This window comes from Vanessa tameamea, chromosome 26 (genome assembly GCF_037043105.1).
Source record: "Vanessa tameamea isolate UH-Manoa-2023 chromosome 26, ilVanTame1 primary haplotype, whole genome shotgun sequence".
NCBI lineage: Eukaryota > Metazoa > Arthropoda > Insecta > Lepidoptera > Nymphalidae > Vanessa > Vanessa tameamea.
Window position 1 is genome coordinate 3,588,071 of NC_087334.1, and position 16,740 is coordinate 3,604,810.

A 16,740-nucleotide genomic window follows, 5' to 3' on the forward strand; every position below is an offset into this window, starting at 1 on the left:
TATTTAAATTAATTATAAAAACTTAGTGGTGCTCAATCGGGTTTGAAACCGCAATATTCCGTTAATTTTATGAATAGAAGTTATGCCAGTACAATAAACTGATTAAATATAATGTCATATTTGATCTCTCTCTTAATAAATTGTTTAAATGTTACCTGATTTTGTTTTTGTTTTATACATAAGAGTAGTTATTGTGTTTTAATTAATAAAATCAAAAGTATTCAAGTAAACTATACAATGAAGCGTTTTTGAATCGTCAACACTAACGTCGTTTTGGAAAGCAGCAGCGAGAAGAAACGGCAAGAAACTCGTATACTATGCCACCTTTGTCTGGGTCCCTCGTACATTGCTTGTTAGAGCGTGTGCTGTTGCGTGTTCTGTTCTTGAATTTGACGAAATGGGTTTAATAGTTGCTCTAAAAATCTTATAGTATCTCCCTCTCTCTATATCTTTCTACCTCTGTCTCTCTTTTATTCAATGTGTTAATTATTATTATTATTTCAATTGCTATTCATGTTCTTCAGTTTAATATTCGTATTAATATAATATAGGAAACTATTGTGGTGGCACCGTCACTTGAAAAAAATATTTTGTTTTCTTTTTTCAGATTATATGTTATTATTAAGTGTTATTTAATTCAATGTAATAATACCGTTTGTGTATAAATTAAATAAATAAGATTTGACCTAACCACCAGATCACATCGGCAACCACCACAGAATAATAAACAAATTATCTATTAAAATAAATGAAATATATTTCACAACAGCAAACTAAAAAAGTGCACCTTAATTGATATTCAATAACAAATCACTGTCAATTATGCGTATAGCTATAACCAAAGTTAGTGATAATCAGCCATTAGTGTCCTGGCTCACGGAACCATTCCCTGACACGACTTATATGTCAGGTGGACAATAGTGGCAATAGCAATCCTATCATTAGATATGGCCTCCACTCGCAGTGCTGTGATCTGAACACGAATCGTCTTATTAGACGTATGTCTGTATTTTAATTTATTCGCCAAACACGTGTCGGATTGGCGAATGTTTTTTATGTACTCGAATCGTCGTGATCCGATGGGTAATTTGAAATGTTGCGATTGATTTATTTTTCATATTATTATTTAATTCAAATATTAATTTGATTGGAATTATGTTCGATTTTCAAATTTATTATTCTAATAGATCATTTTTGAAATATACTCTGACGTATTTTAAAGAACAACAGTTTAAAAACTTAATAATTATGAAGATGAGTAAAATTTAAGTATTACATTATTTTATTAACGATCAAATTAACAATTAAAAATTATCTAGTTATGTTAATATAAACATTTATTTACTTAATTTATAGATCTAATTAAATGCTCGAGTTAGCTCAAAGACCGGTGCCGTCACCTGGGTTTAACGTGGTTACAAGCGGAGATTACAGATTTAAATCCAACTAAACACAACTAAGTAAGGATACTTATAATAAACATATTACAAGTTATGACATAATACGTTTATTTATAATGATAAAAACAAAACTGCAAAAGCATTTTCTGTTAGAATAAAATATATGAATGTCAACCAATGGGATCTCATTGGAATGTCCCATCAGCAGAAGTGGGTTAACCGGCCTTACCATAACTAACCCAACACCTGACAAACCAATAGGCAATAACCCGGATAGTTTGAATAAATCATGTGGGGCACTTGAGACCGCGGCTAATCCTTTCAACTTGACTTAACATTCGCGGTAGTGAGCGTGTGGACATCCATAAATTACAATGAGTTTCAACGCTGCTTGCTTCGAATATGGCCCTTGATCCAAAAGAGGCGCATACGTGCGCGTCCGGCTGTTTTAAGTATGTTATGCAGTGGAAAGATATCAGTTAAGCTATTAAAATATACTAAGCTTTTTTTTTATGTTAAGTGGTCACCATCGCCCCTAGACATTGGCGCTGTTAGAAATATAAACCATCCCTTACTTTGCCAATGCGCCACCAACCTTAGGAACTAAGATGTTATGTCCCTTGTGCCTGTAGTTACACTGGCTCACTCACCCTTAAAACGGGAACACAACAATACCAAGTATTGCTGTTTGGCGGCAGAATATCTAACGAGTGGGTGGTACCTACCCAGACGGGTTTGCACAAATCCCTACTACCCAGTAAAGTTATCACAATCCTTTTCATTATTCACATATCACACCGCGAAGAGTACCTACTGAGTTTGTTGCCTGTTATTCTCGATAGAATCTACTTTCCGAACCTAGCTAGGTAGCTTTGCATTTAATTCAAAACTAAGTTGACGATTCAAACGTGCCTTTACGATCTCACTTGAATAAAGAATATTTTGATTTAAATTCGAATTATGTAATTTATCAAATGTAATTAACATTTGATAAATTATCGTAATCTCGACGTACATACACAGAGATCGATATATTGATTGTTGTTTGTGTTTGATGCACTGATATGCTTTGTACTGTGATGTCCGGGTTTGTCATCAATAGGCGAACTGGCAAATAGGCCACTTGATGGTAAGTGGTCACCACTGCTCATAAATATCAGTAGGTAGTGCCCGTAGATATTTCATCTCTAATACTTCTGCTATTAGAATAGACTAGAGATGAACTCGTCTGCTATTTTATAGTTTATTATATCTTCATATGGTAAACAATGCTTAGAAATGTTTGTACGATTTGTCAGGCTGGTGAGTCTATTCACCGTTTGGCGTTCCGGAGTTTTTATGTTACACCAGTTAGTTTACGCATGCCGTTTTGTTAGAGAGCACATTTATTAATATTGATAAGTTAACTAATTTCACGATCGACTTGAATCCTTCGATACAATAATCGCATTCTGATGAAGTCACCCCTATGACGTTTCTTCAAAACCAAAGCTTTGTATTAATAATGGCGGTAATTTAAAAAAAATACCCAAAAAGTTAACACGACTTAATATAATTTAGTTAACTTTTACGTTAACGTTTTTAAACTTCGACGACCTCCGTGGTCGAGTAGTGTGTACACCGTTTACTTATAGTTTATAATCGTATAGAACTCCACTGTGTTGTTTAAAATTGAAACGAATTAATAGACAAATACGAAAAAACACAAATGTATCATATATATATATGTACGTATTCGGTTCCCCACAGCTACATTACCCCCATAGCAAAGCATACAACCCCAGATTTTAAGGAATTACTAAAATTTACCAAATATCCTCAAAAAATTGAAGTCTCATGGGATTAGTGTGATAAGTACTAACCGACATACCTTGGGTAACCATACTCATCAGTAAATACGTTGCCGCAACATTGTGGAACAAGCTTCTAGAACCTTCTAGAATTCTCATATCCATGAGATTCAGTTAATTACATTAATTATTTTTATATTAAATAAATAAAACAAAATCACGTGTTCCATTATCATTAAGATTCATAGTAGTGTACTTTATCAATTCCCATTAAAACAAATAAAAGTTTTTATATTATTTTGTGTAATAAAACACACATAAAAGAGTCCCTAATAAATCAACGCGATCAGTTCCAATCACGTATAGAAATAAGTAATCGTAATAAATACATTTCAACTTAAACTTTTATTATCTAACCTTAAATTTGGGTCTGACATTTTATGCGTCACTTCCTCTAACCATGACGGGAATACAACAAATATGACAAAATAGACAAGTGTTTTAAAAACAAAAAATAAACGATATTAGACTTTATTAGTTGAGACATAGAGTCTATAAATATATTTAATGAAAGGTTGATATATATTTGTAACAAAGGCGTCAGGTTATTAAGTAGTCGACGCCGAAATGTAATAAAAAAAAACATCAACTTGAATGGAGTTATAGTACGCATTTTTAATGGAGAGACTAAATTTCGGCGCCGAATCAACTTATCCAAACACCGATTAGTATTCTTAGCGAAATTGTTGTCTAGACTTAGGGTTGTCGCCGACTAATTAACTCGGAATTCATCCTGGTTTAACGATTTTGTTATAGTATATATATAGACTTTGACATCGTTAGGCCGATCACCATGAAATCGGACATGTATTTCTTTCATGGAGAAAGTTTTTGTGCCGTCCATATTGTTGTAACACGTCGGTCCATGGCTTTGAACATCAACCTCTATACCGTTTAACGGATCGCCATTTAATCTTTTCTAGTACTCCTACACGTAGGCAGTATTTTATTGTATAAAATTGCAGATGCAAAACTAAATATTATGTTTTTAATTTAATATGTACAATGGTATGAATAAAATATCTGTCTTTATCATTTTTCAATATCACTAGCTACCTGCCTCGGTTTCACACGGGTGCAATAAGGAGATAAAGAAAAGTTGAAATTCTCGGCAATTATTTACTATAATATGAATGTATTATACGTGAAGATCTTTCCTTTAAAATGTGTTGGGTGGTTTAAAAGATTTAAGCGTACATACGACCGTAAGCGAATTTATACTATGCTAGTTGCGGCCCGCGACATTTCACGCGTTTCAGGGGTTCATCGACAGATATTAAGTATAGAAAGTAGCCTGTGTCCTTCCTTAACGTTCAAGCTTACTTCATATCAAATTTCGTCAAATTCGGTTCAGTGATTTGGCCGTGAAAGGGCAGCAAACAGACAGACAGACCGAGTTACTTTAGTATTTTTAATATTAGTATAGATAAAGGTTTTGACGTTCTTGTGCCCTAAACGGTAATCCTGTATAGTCTGGACGGAACTTTGCAACATAATCAAATTAAACCAACATAAATAGTAATAAATGTCTATAATTTTGTTCGGTAATTCTGCATTGAATTAAATTAATGTTTTAATAGTAAAATAACGAATACATTTAAGTACTAAAATTGTAAAGGTACATACACATTAAGTACTGTAACGTTCAAATCAGTAAATCATTAATAGTATTGATGGCGTTTGATATAATAATCGGAAATCAAAAATTCTTCGATAAACTTTGTGATCTTCGTATCGTACAGCCACTTAACAATATTGGTCTATAATGTGCACTGCGTTTTATTTAAATGGATCTCAGCCAAACTGAAGTCGTAATTCAGATATATCCACGTAATATTTATTTGTATTTTGACTTTTATCGACATTCTAAATTTTTCGGCGCCTTCAATACGGAATGTTTTAGAATTGATGAAATACATGATATACTATTTATGAGATGTTTTTTTCGTATCTGGCAAGTTTTTTTAGAACAACATCTATTATGAATATTTGAATTTAGATTTTTTATTAAGTATTTCCTATAGTCGAGGTAAGGGAGAATTATGTACAGAATTTAACTCTATAGCGTGACTTTTTTTTGCAAACTTTATAAAATATTTTCACATTGTCACGGCGAACGTTATTGTAATTTTTAGGCAGCTTTATTTTTCCACTATAATTAACGAATTTCATAATAACGTTACTTTGACTATAATCAATCTATCAATGGATATAAACTGAATGAAAATCTCTTAAAATTGTAAATACTGCAATTTTAAATCAACAATTATAATCATTTTTGATCATTAATAGTTTTTTCCCTATTTAAGATTTTTTACAAACCTAACTATTAAAAAAAAATGATCAACGGCATTCGTTTTCGATTCTACGCCGAGCAAACATATATAAATATATATGTATACTATACAATTTTAAAACACCTTCTTTTTAATCGTGTCATAGCCTCATAAGTCATTTACAACAATGTAGTATGGCATAATTAATATTCGCATCACTACAAGCCCCCCCTCCCTTGCCCACTTTCTACCAAGAACACGTTACAAATCTACCGACAACACACACGGAATAAAATATTCCATAATCAAGTAATTGTTATTAAGACGGTGTCAGTTCGACGGTATTTAAAGAAGGAGGTGTAAATTACTCAACCGTGATCTGAATATTAATTATTTTCCGTTTGACTGCCGTTGGTCTAGTGGCTATAAGGGTGGATATCCTTAAGCCATGGGTTCAAGCCCATTGAAGACAATTAAAAATTTATTTGTAGTCTGATGAATAAATTTTAATAACTTCATAAAATCTGGATGTAGGATATCTTGTGTCGAATATGCCGGATTATAACAGTGACAGAATAGTGAGTTCACTTCTGTTTTCGAAATCACTTGCTTTTTATAAGACTTAGGTATTAATAAATTAATGTATCTAAAATACTAAAAGTAGGTGAGTTAGCAATCGCAATTGCATTATAACAAAGCATTTGTGAATAGCAATTTTTTTAATTAAAATTAGTCGTTACATCTATAATAATATTATAAAGAGTTAATATTTGTTTGTTTGTATGTAGGGGGTAACTTCCCTTTTTCAATCCCCTCAATCTTCCTTTTTTTTTCTAATTATTCATGATTTCTATAAGGAATTTATTTATATATTTTTATTAGTAAATGCATGTGTTATAAGATTGTGAGGTAAATTAAAATGTTCGAATACCTTTAATACCTTCGAAAGTTATTAAAAATAATGATCCCACAAAAACAAAACATTCATAGCATTCTTCGGACAAAACCACGTAATACAATCAACTTACTCGAACGCGTGCTAAGTTCTGCGGTTACAATGTTGTCTACACGTTTTTTTTACACCCTTTCAAAGTAACCGGTAAACTGTTAACCGCATCAATGCGGCATACTAAAATAATCTACGTAGCAACGATACAAAAAACTTATAAAAGCCTGTAAATCTGCCACTGAACGTAATCCTCTTTACAAGACGACTTGGATTCAACCACGCTGTACCAATGTAGGTAGGATACATATGTGGTAGAATTTCAGTTGATGCTATTTATCATGACTTCAAGAAACGCGAGATGAAATAAAATCAATTATATGTTACTACGTTTTTTTTTTAGACATTATTATATATATTTATTAGAAACCAAAACCACATAATGTACAAGCTTGTATCACAACTTATGAATAATATTACAATTTGAATGTACTTATTCTATGGGTACAAGCGCCTGAACTACGCCGAGCCTGTCTCAGACGCTAGTCTCTTCCGATGACGTTAAACAATTTTACGAATATACAGTATGTAGTAACATCTCAATATAAGCAAAGTTATCTGTTGACGGTAGAAGTAAATGAATAATGATAAGATACTTGTGTGGTTCGTTGGTATTAATAGATTCAACGGTAGACAAATAATCAGGCCTCAATCCTATTTAAAAAGTTTTACTAAGTTTTAATGTTACAAATAAAAAAATCCTAATAACACATAGTCAAAAAAATATTCAGTATCGTATTCATAGGTAGTGGTTATTCTAGCTGCTTTTAAATGTATTGGCTATTATTATAACTATGCCAATAAATTCTAGAGGATGGTCGGCATCCATCAAATAGTACATTCGTTCAAACAAGCTCTTTAAACGTCAGCTAAGAATAGTTTTAAATATACACGACTAATAAACTAGCTAAATATTGGAAAACACTTGACTTACAAGTCCCAACGAATCCTTCAAAATTCATATTATAGTTCAAATCCCTAAGATGATAAAAAAGCGTGGAGCTAATACTTGTTGACTTCCAGGCAGGATATATTACATGCATATATAATTGTATTTAACTAACATGACTTTGTATTTTTAAATGTTGAAAAAGAGTAACTACTGATTTGCTTGCCGCTTCTTCTCGGTAGAATCTGCATTCCGAACCGGTGGTGGCTTCACTTAATATAGTTTGTTAAATGACGATTCAAAGGTGCTTGTAAAAGCCTACTTGAATAAAGTATATTTTGATTTTGATTTTAAAAAACTTCTCAAACATAACTATGAATAAGAGTATCTAATATGTTTCTGATTTGAAATAAGATACTTTACTACTATACTATAACAGCTTGTAAATGACCCACGGCTGGGCAATCGCTCCTCCCTCTTGAGGAGAAGGTTTAGATCTAATTCCACCACGCATGCATTGGAGCATACCTCACGATGTTTTTCTTCAACGCCGAGCGTCAGAATTATAACAAAAATTAACGATGCTTTAATAGATATAATATTATTGTAATTATTTCTTTAGTGTATTTATAAAAATACTTTAAATTTATATGTACATTCGCAAAACCAAACATTATATAGCGTCTCTCTGTTTGTCAACAAAAAAAATATTTGATAACTGTTATCAATAAGCAAAAAATACGAAACATGTAAATTGTGGAAAAATTTCGTCCACTGAGCGAACACTAGCATTTTAAATGTAAATAATTCGTATTATGTATGTACGAGTGTATCTTTATAAATAAATAAAAATCAATACAATTACTGATTGCACTTCATAACAATAAGTTCTTATAAATTATATGGTACGTAATAACGGACAATTGAAAGTGATAATGGAATTAAAACTAACAATTATTATTCAAACATACGTACGTCTGCTAACGAGTTTGGAACGGATGTCTAAGAATTGCGTTTAAATTTGCTATTAAGCTAAAACCATACAGCGTTGTATTTTTCCAAGTATTGATTTGTTGATTTTATTACAGCTTAATGTACAATTATATACACATTTATGTCTCTGATTCAACTATCTACAATCTATTCCAAACTAAGTAAACAATATTTGACATCAAATTGACATCAAGTTGACATCAGATTGACGCATTGGTGGAGAGCTTGAAAGATCTGTGATATTCATTATGGACTTGTGGGTCGCACGCGAAACTTTGCGTTTACTGAACAGAATTTTACAAATTTCGAAATCTATGACAGGTTTTGTTTTGATTTAATTTCATTGTAAATACGCGGCCACTAACTTTTCCTGCCTCTAAAATGAATTCTTTAAATCGTATGAATTTAGTGAATTGCAATCAAGAATCTTCTTTAGTTCTTCTGGAGCTCTTCAAAATAAGACTATAACCGATGTTTTATGTGCATCGTTCCATAATAACTGCCTTTTCCTCTTTCCAGGACATCTTTTCCTTCCTCTCTCTCTTTCTCTTGCTATGTGGTTTATATAACATTATTCAAATTATTTTTTTATTGTTTCAATTCACAACATAAATATTTCTTATCATTTAAATATCCTCAAACGTTGTAAATTTTTTTCAATGTATCTGTTATTTATTACGTAACATCTCTTTTTCCTATATTTAAACAGACATGTCTAACTTACCATTCAATATAATTACTAAAGTACCGTTTACATAAAATGTGATTTAAAAATTATAATGTTTGATTAACACACTTCTGTTTATCCCAATTAATCAAGTGCACACGACGCGCCTCAGTCATTTATACTGGTCAATAAATTTTATTGATGTGAAGCTTCTGTGGAAGTTGTACTGATAAATACCTCTCATTAAAATTACATACCAGTCACAAGTCTTTGTCAACGGATAACGATAATTACGGACTTAGGACAAGTAATACATTCACTCCAAAGGTCATATTAGTAAGCATATAATATTGTTACGTATGTCCAACAATATTTTTTTATAGCTCTTAGTTGAATAAAACTGGCAACGATTATTTGGCTGTACTACCTACAAGTTTGGTCAATGCAGTTCCGTATAACACGCGCAACGTAAGTTTGCCGCTCTGGAGTTAGATTTTCCGAATAATGGCAAATGCTAATTGTAAATATTTACGATAATCGTCTATTTATGTAATTTTAACCAATCAACATATGCAAACGCCTAAGCGCCCGGTCGTATTCTGCGCTGTTGTTCTTTAAAGTATAGCTGCGCAGCTACCTGTTGCTTATTTCTGATTGAAAATCTATAAACTTTTTTTTTATTAACTACATTTGACTTGGTGGTAGGGCTTTCTGCCTACCTACCTCTAGGTATATTGTGTTCCGGTTTGAAGGGTGAGTGATCCTGTGTAACTACAGGCATAAGGTACCTATTTTAGTTCTATGATTTGTCTTAAATCACTACTGCTATCGAATTGTCGTTTACAACAGGCAAGCTATAGTCACTTACAACCTTATTTACTTGAAAAATAATCCAATAACATACGATTCATGCCAGAGGAACGACACATTCTACATTGTTTTCATTGTGTCCACGTAAACTGTTAAGGGGAGGTCGTATAACATATCTTTATTAAAATAATAATTATTAATATCATGTACTTACAAATTACGTAGAACACCAAATTTAAATTGTAATACTAATCTAGTTATGTAATTTAAATTATGGAAATGTTGCCAGAATGCTCGAAAATTATCACGTTGAATTAAAAACGACAAACGTTATGGTTAAAGGTCAAAATCGCCCATAGACATTGGCGCTGCAAGAAACATTAACTCTTTCCTACATTGGCAATGCGCCACCAACCTTGGGAACTAAATTGTTACGCCCCTTGTCCCTGTCGTTACAATAACTCACTCGCCTGTCGAACCGGAAGACAAGAAAACTACGGATTACAATTTGGCGGTAGAATATACATATAATGAGTAGGCGGTACCTACCCAGACAGTCTTACACAAAGCCCTATCACCAATTATTTTTGATGTATTACTTGTTGACGCGGCATCGCCCGAGTGTTCAGTGGGATGAGATGTTACGGTCGTAGGTTTAGGTATAAAAAGTAGCCTATATCCTTCCTTAGAGTTCATGCTTGCATACCATATTTTAGCGATACAGACAGACATAGTAACAATCGCATTTGTAATATTTGTATAGACAATTGATTCAGCTACTTTATTGTTCCAGCTTAGCTTAGTAGTTATATACCGATGTCACGAGTTCGATCCCGGAGATGAATGCTATTTGAAACTAATCATAATTTTATTAGCATTATTTTACCGAACTAAGTTATTAAGTAGTAATATATAAAATAATAAATATTGTTGCTAATAATTTAATGTCACATTGACGCAGCGTCGCCTTAATCAGGTAGCGTACAAATCGGTATGCGCAGGCGCAGCAGTTTCTAAGAAATGAGATAAAAACCGCCGGCGACACTGCATTTATTGTGCTCGAGAATAATTTCCACCTTCTTTAGAGTTCTCTATGAGTTAATAGAAAGCCCTGAGTAATTTTAATAAAATTTATTCATCATTTATAAAAAAAACCCTTAAAATGTTTAATTTATTACTTTAAATGTACGGAGTGTTCTGAGTTCTGGGGGTTTGAACTAAACTTTTTTTAACAAATGAATGTGTCGGTTACTTTCGATTTTAGTTACGTATAAACAGATTTCTAATCCTTTGAGAAATATGGAGATAAACTAACAAACAAAAAAAGCGTCAATGTTGTGTCACTAAACGTTACATATACACGTTGCAAAAGTCAACCTTTATAATAACATTTTATTTTAATTACGCCTATAAAGTTAGATAGGTAAAACGAAATAAAACGAACATTTTTTTTGCTTCAACCCAAAATCTAGTCTTAAATTATTTAAAATATCTAACATGTTATAAAAAAACGCAAAATTCGCACTTTTGCTTAGATAAATTCAATCGAATGTGATAATCCTAACAGCTACGTCATCTCGCTTCTATGCGAGCTTTAAAGCTCAGATGATATCAGTCGGTCACGTCTCAATACAACAAACACTGTCTCTTGACTATGCATCGTACGAAGAAACGTTGAAAGCGAACATTTATACTTAAACTTAGCCACTGAATTACATTAATGTTAAACTTGTTGTTCCGTAACTTATTATTCAAATCCTTATTACTTAAGTAATAGAGATTTTCATTGAATTAAAAAAAAAAGGAAATTAGTTGACGTGTTTACAACGCTATACACACAAATGAGTTAAATTATTTGAATTCTAAAATAAAGAATAAAAAGAAAGAGATAGCAAGACAGTGCATTTCATAAAATTTCCGCAACAAACACTAAAAGGAGTAACTAGCAATGTACGTCGCGATATTTACACAAACAGAACAATACTTCCTTAAAATTAAAAGTTCATTGACCTGAGTTATAAAAATTCCGAGCATTAAAACAATAAGTGAAATTACCATAATTTTAACAAACAAAAATCGAGTAATAACATTTGAGAGCTAACTGAGATTTTATTTACGAAAACGACAATAAAACCCGCAGTGCGTGACCAACCGACTCGAATACGCTCCTTAACATTTAACAATGTACAAATTTACACTTAACGAAGTCACAATAATTCAAAAATACGCGAGCAAAACGTTGGATAAACAAACTTACAATGTTAACATTTACAATGCTATAATAAAATATTTACCAGTTTAATAAACCGAAATAGCCCTGAAGTGCCCCCGGGGCTGTTTCTCAGATTTTATTCAATGTATCGTTGATATTACAAGACGTACTTAAAGTATAGAACTCATATGTTCAAATAATATGGTCTTAGAATTATCTTCAATGGACACCGTAAATTAAATTAAAAAAAAAACTAGGTAGATTATAAATGGTCGAAAAATTTAACGGTGCATTCAATTTACAATAAAACACATAAACATAACACTTGTATTATAGGAGTTACAAGTGATGACCGACTTTACTCTAAGGTAGGGCTCTGCGCAAGCCCGTCTGGGTAGGTAGCTCCTATTCATCAGGTATTCTACCGCTCAACAGCAATACTTAGTATCGTGTATACAATAAATGTGTTTCGGTTTAAGGGAGCGAGCCAGTGGAAAAATCACGAGGGACATAATATTTGTTACAACGCCAATGACATCTTATCATCAGGGGGACCGTCCGTCCTATATAAGAAATAGGGCGGATGATATATATTATATATAGGCAACCTTTAATCTTTAAGGGCCAATCTAACTTGGTACCGACTATCGAACTTCGATTTGATGTCGTTTCAACTTTTTTTCATAAATATTTTTTCCCTACATCAACTTGAACTGCACCAACTCTATCTCTTGAAGTAGCTGTGCTTTCTTCAAATTGCCATAAAGTTTGTTAATTGTTGTATAATTTAGATACTTTTAACTCCTTAATATCAATATTAATAATCGAGGCTCCAGTCCTCTCCAGTCTTATTACATATAAACTAATAAAATATACATTAAATAATTATTTGTAACATTCAAAGCACAAATGCGACGATACGACATTTTAAGGTCGATGACCGTTAAATATGCAACATTTATTCCATATTTCAATTATAACACAACCTTGTCAAAACGCAATTATATACTTAAAACAAAAACGCAATTGATAACTTTTCCCTATTATTGCAAATTGCAGTGTGAAAAATAGCACCAATTAAGAATAATATATTTATAAAACGCACCGAGCAAAAACAATTATTATAAATAATCATCAAAACTTTTAGAATACCGTTGGTGAATTAAAAAAACGTTTCATGAGCAATTCTGTCACCTGGCGTATCAATTAAACAATTCCATGTTAAACAATTTACCATTAAGTGTTGAATGTATACAATTTTTATGACGGAAAAGGTGTATTTACAAGTAATTAACGTATTTACAATTTATAGAACCAGACATTATTCATTCTTGACAATAGCAATGATCGATATAAAGTACATCTTCATTTATGAATATATAAAATAATTTATTTATATTTACATTTATAAAAACGTAAAGTCGGCTGGGCTTAGGTCTCCAGGGTCATTAGAGAAACTTATTCCACCATTAATTGGAATGTGGAGACATGTTCATCCAACACATGAATACACATTCAGAACCGACAGTTTCATGGAACTATCGTGACAAGACGTGATACATCAAAAGCGTTTGTAAAATGACTTGAATGTTGACTTTTTACGAAGACCCTCGCAGATTATTGTCAAAAACCGGTATCTCCAAATCAACCGTCCACACGAGCGTAATTACAAGTACAGCTCATTTATAAATGTGAAAACAAACAATTGAATAATTGAAAAAAATATATATACCGAACCCTTATAAGTGGAAGTCACGTTCAACTTTAATGCTTAACTTATCTTGATTGGCAGGTGCTACCTTATAACTTTTTTATTTATTACACTTCATTAAGCCGCGTCTTCGAGGAGAGTAATTTTTTTAAACGACGAAATTAAAGTCCTCAGGACTAGCGCGTAATTGGTGATTTATAGTCTGTGTTAGGAATCATTTGCGCTACGATAAGAATTATGTTAATTTATGCAAGTTTGTATAACTTGAAGATAAGGGTCATTTTTTATTTAATGATAGTAATTGAAAAAATGTCAAAGACGATGTCATTAGTAATTTTTCTGTTTTAATGATTTTTCATTTTTAAATTGTACTTATGTTATAAGATCAGTGCCTAAGAAAACAAAGTAATTAATTAGTCTCTGAAAGTAGCACTTCATAAGGATTCGATTGTGTACAGAAAAAAATATTCGGCTGCTTTAGATATATTTAAAAATTACTCTAAATTGAAATAATAATATATATTATGAACTTGCAAATTATATTGAAATCGCGCTAAAAGTGTATTAACTTCAACCAATGAGATTGTATACCTATTCGTTCTTGCGACTCTTATTGCCGACAAACGCAAATTAAACTAAGACCACAGAATAAAAATGATAGTTAAGGAAATGTCAAATGTGACGTTCCTTTTTTAAATTAATTCTATAAGATATTATTAAGAAATTCGATAACTGATTCTTGGATCTCCATGTAAATTTCATATGTTATTAATCATGGCATCCTTTCCCCATATTAACATGTCATTTGAGCTGATTGAAAGTTGATGAAGTTGACTCAAATTATTACGTTAAAGTGTACAAACTCAAAAAAAAAAACTGAACTCACCATATTCACCGTTCACAGCTGCATCTGAAAACAAAATAATTCATTTTTAATTATCAATGAATGGCATTCATGATTTTTATATTTCGAGTGATTAAGGGCTACCGCGCACTTAACGACTGACCAGCCGGTTTTTATTTTCTTCTAATTATTGATTTAAATAAGGTATGTACTCTAAAGATTTTTTCCATTTGTATGTTTATTTTTTTTTGTAATAAAATAATCAATAAGTTGAATTCTAACAACATATATTGTTGATAAAAAATACTTAACATTATATTTACAATTATTATTATGATCGATCTAACTTTGAACACTCTTTAAGCAAAAAAGACAATACGATTTCATATATTCTGATATGAACATGGTAATGTTAATACCAAGAAGGATTTATTAATCATCGGATGTAGACTCAAGTGTCGAGACACTTGCCAAGGCTTCCACTAAAGAACGGCAACAAATTAGTTTAAAAAAAACTATGAATTAAATACACGTTTTTTTTTTTTTTCATATTTCCTACGCAAAAAAAAATTTCCAAAACAAATAAATCCATATAAATCTATCTAAAGTAATTTTCAAATCCCTTATAGTAACTCTACAATTCCGAAGAATGATATGACCATATCTATAGAAGTAAGTTTTCAATAAGTAATTTTCATGGATTCTTTCACCGTTTACATATAGCGAGCCGCTATGTAATTTATTTTTTTATATAAGATTACTGTATATTAAATGCAACTCGACGATTCAGATCAACATCAGATTGAAATGAAAATTGACTTGAAAAAAAAATATTAATGACTACCGTTGATATAAAACAGTCATCATGCCCGGATTACTTGCTATGCAAGTTATATGAAGTTGAAAATGGCGATCACATCGATTACTCTCTGCCTTCTAGATGTTGCCATTGTAAAAATTAATATTTTTTTCTAACAATACTTATCATTAACAATGGTACTACCAGTATTACTTATAAAGTATTTATAGTTACACTTTTAGTTTTTATCAAAATCGTGCCTTCGACTCCTTAAAGATATCCAGTTGAAAAAAACACATTACACTGTACATAAAAACAACAATACCCATGAAACCTTATAGAGTTGTGTCGAGTTAACTTCTAATTTCACATATGTTGACATTAGTGAAATTTGACATTTCAGTAAAATCTCTTTTCTAAAACGATTTTGACATCTGTCAGAATTATTTTCACAGACAATTTTTGGCGCGAAATGTAATTTTCACGCTGGAAAGGACGGAAGACAATAATTCAGTGGCATAATAAGAATCCAATTACAACAAAACACTAACGCCGAGACGAGCGACATTTTTACCGAACAATCATTTGTTCCCGCTTTTTGTTTTTACTAATACGTTAACCAACAAATATTTCTAACAACCTAATTACTATACGAATAAGGTTCATAATTCAACCTATTCCATCGCTCAAGAAAAATACATACGATAAATGAACCAAAAGAGAATCAACCATTTGATTTTATATATAGGGTTTAGATTCAAATAAATGTGTTATAATATAAAAGTAAAGGACTGTACGCATTGACCGCTGTCACGACAAAAAAGCTCTCACGCTTGCCTTCTCATCAAGTCTGGCTTTTCGATTATTCATGCGCTACGGTGTCGCGAGATGTTAGTGTATATACACAGAGATGTTAATACCACCTTCGAACTAAATAAACATATATGTAGAGTTGTATTATTTAATACGTAAAAAAAAAGAAAGTAAATTTCTTTTAAAATCGAGAAAATATTCTTTATAACATCTTAAACAGACGTATGATCATTGATATTTTGTGTCATTATGTGAAAGAAAAAAAACTATCATTATTTAGTTTAAGGATGGCTCCTGCGCAGTTAAACGACGCGCGTTGTAGCAGCTCTATAGAAATCCTCACTGCGTAATCGAGTGACGGCTGATAGAGTCGGTCGAGATAATGACATCTGCGGTAAAAACTCGGACAGTTCGTTATTTATCATCCTGGTCTCTTTAATTATCGACTCATGTGTGCCCGCCTTAACGCT

At 31.8% G+C, this 16,740-nt stretch overlaps 1 protein-coding gene across 2 annotated transcripts in view; it reads right to left on the reverse strand.

The window, feature by feature from the left end:
- Positions 1-16,740, reverse strand: part of LOC113393200 (transcriptional activator cubitus interruptus) — a 96,412-nt gene that overhangs the window by 51,368 nt on the left and 28,304 nt on the right. For both annotated transcript variants that reach the window (XM_026629982.2, XM_026629972.2), the window contains exon 2: positions 14,701-14,724. The gene's annotated coding sequence lies outside the window, so the exon portion shown is untranslated. The remainder of the gene's footprint in view (positions 1-14,700; positions 14,725-16,740) is intronic.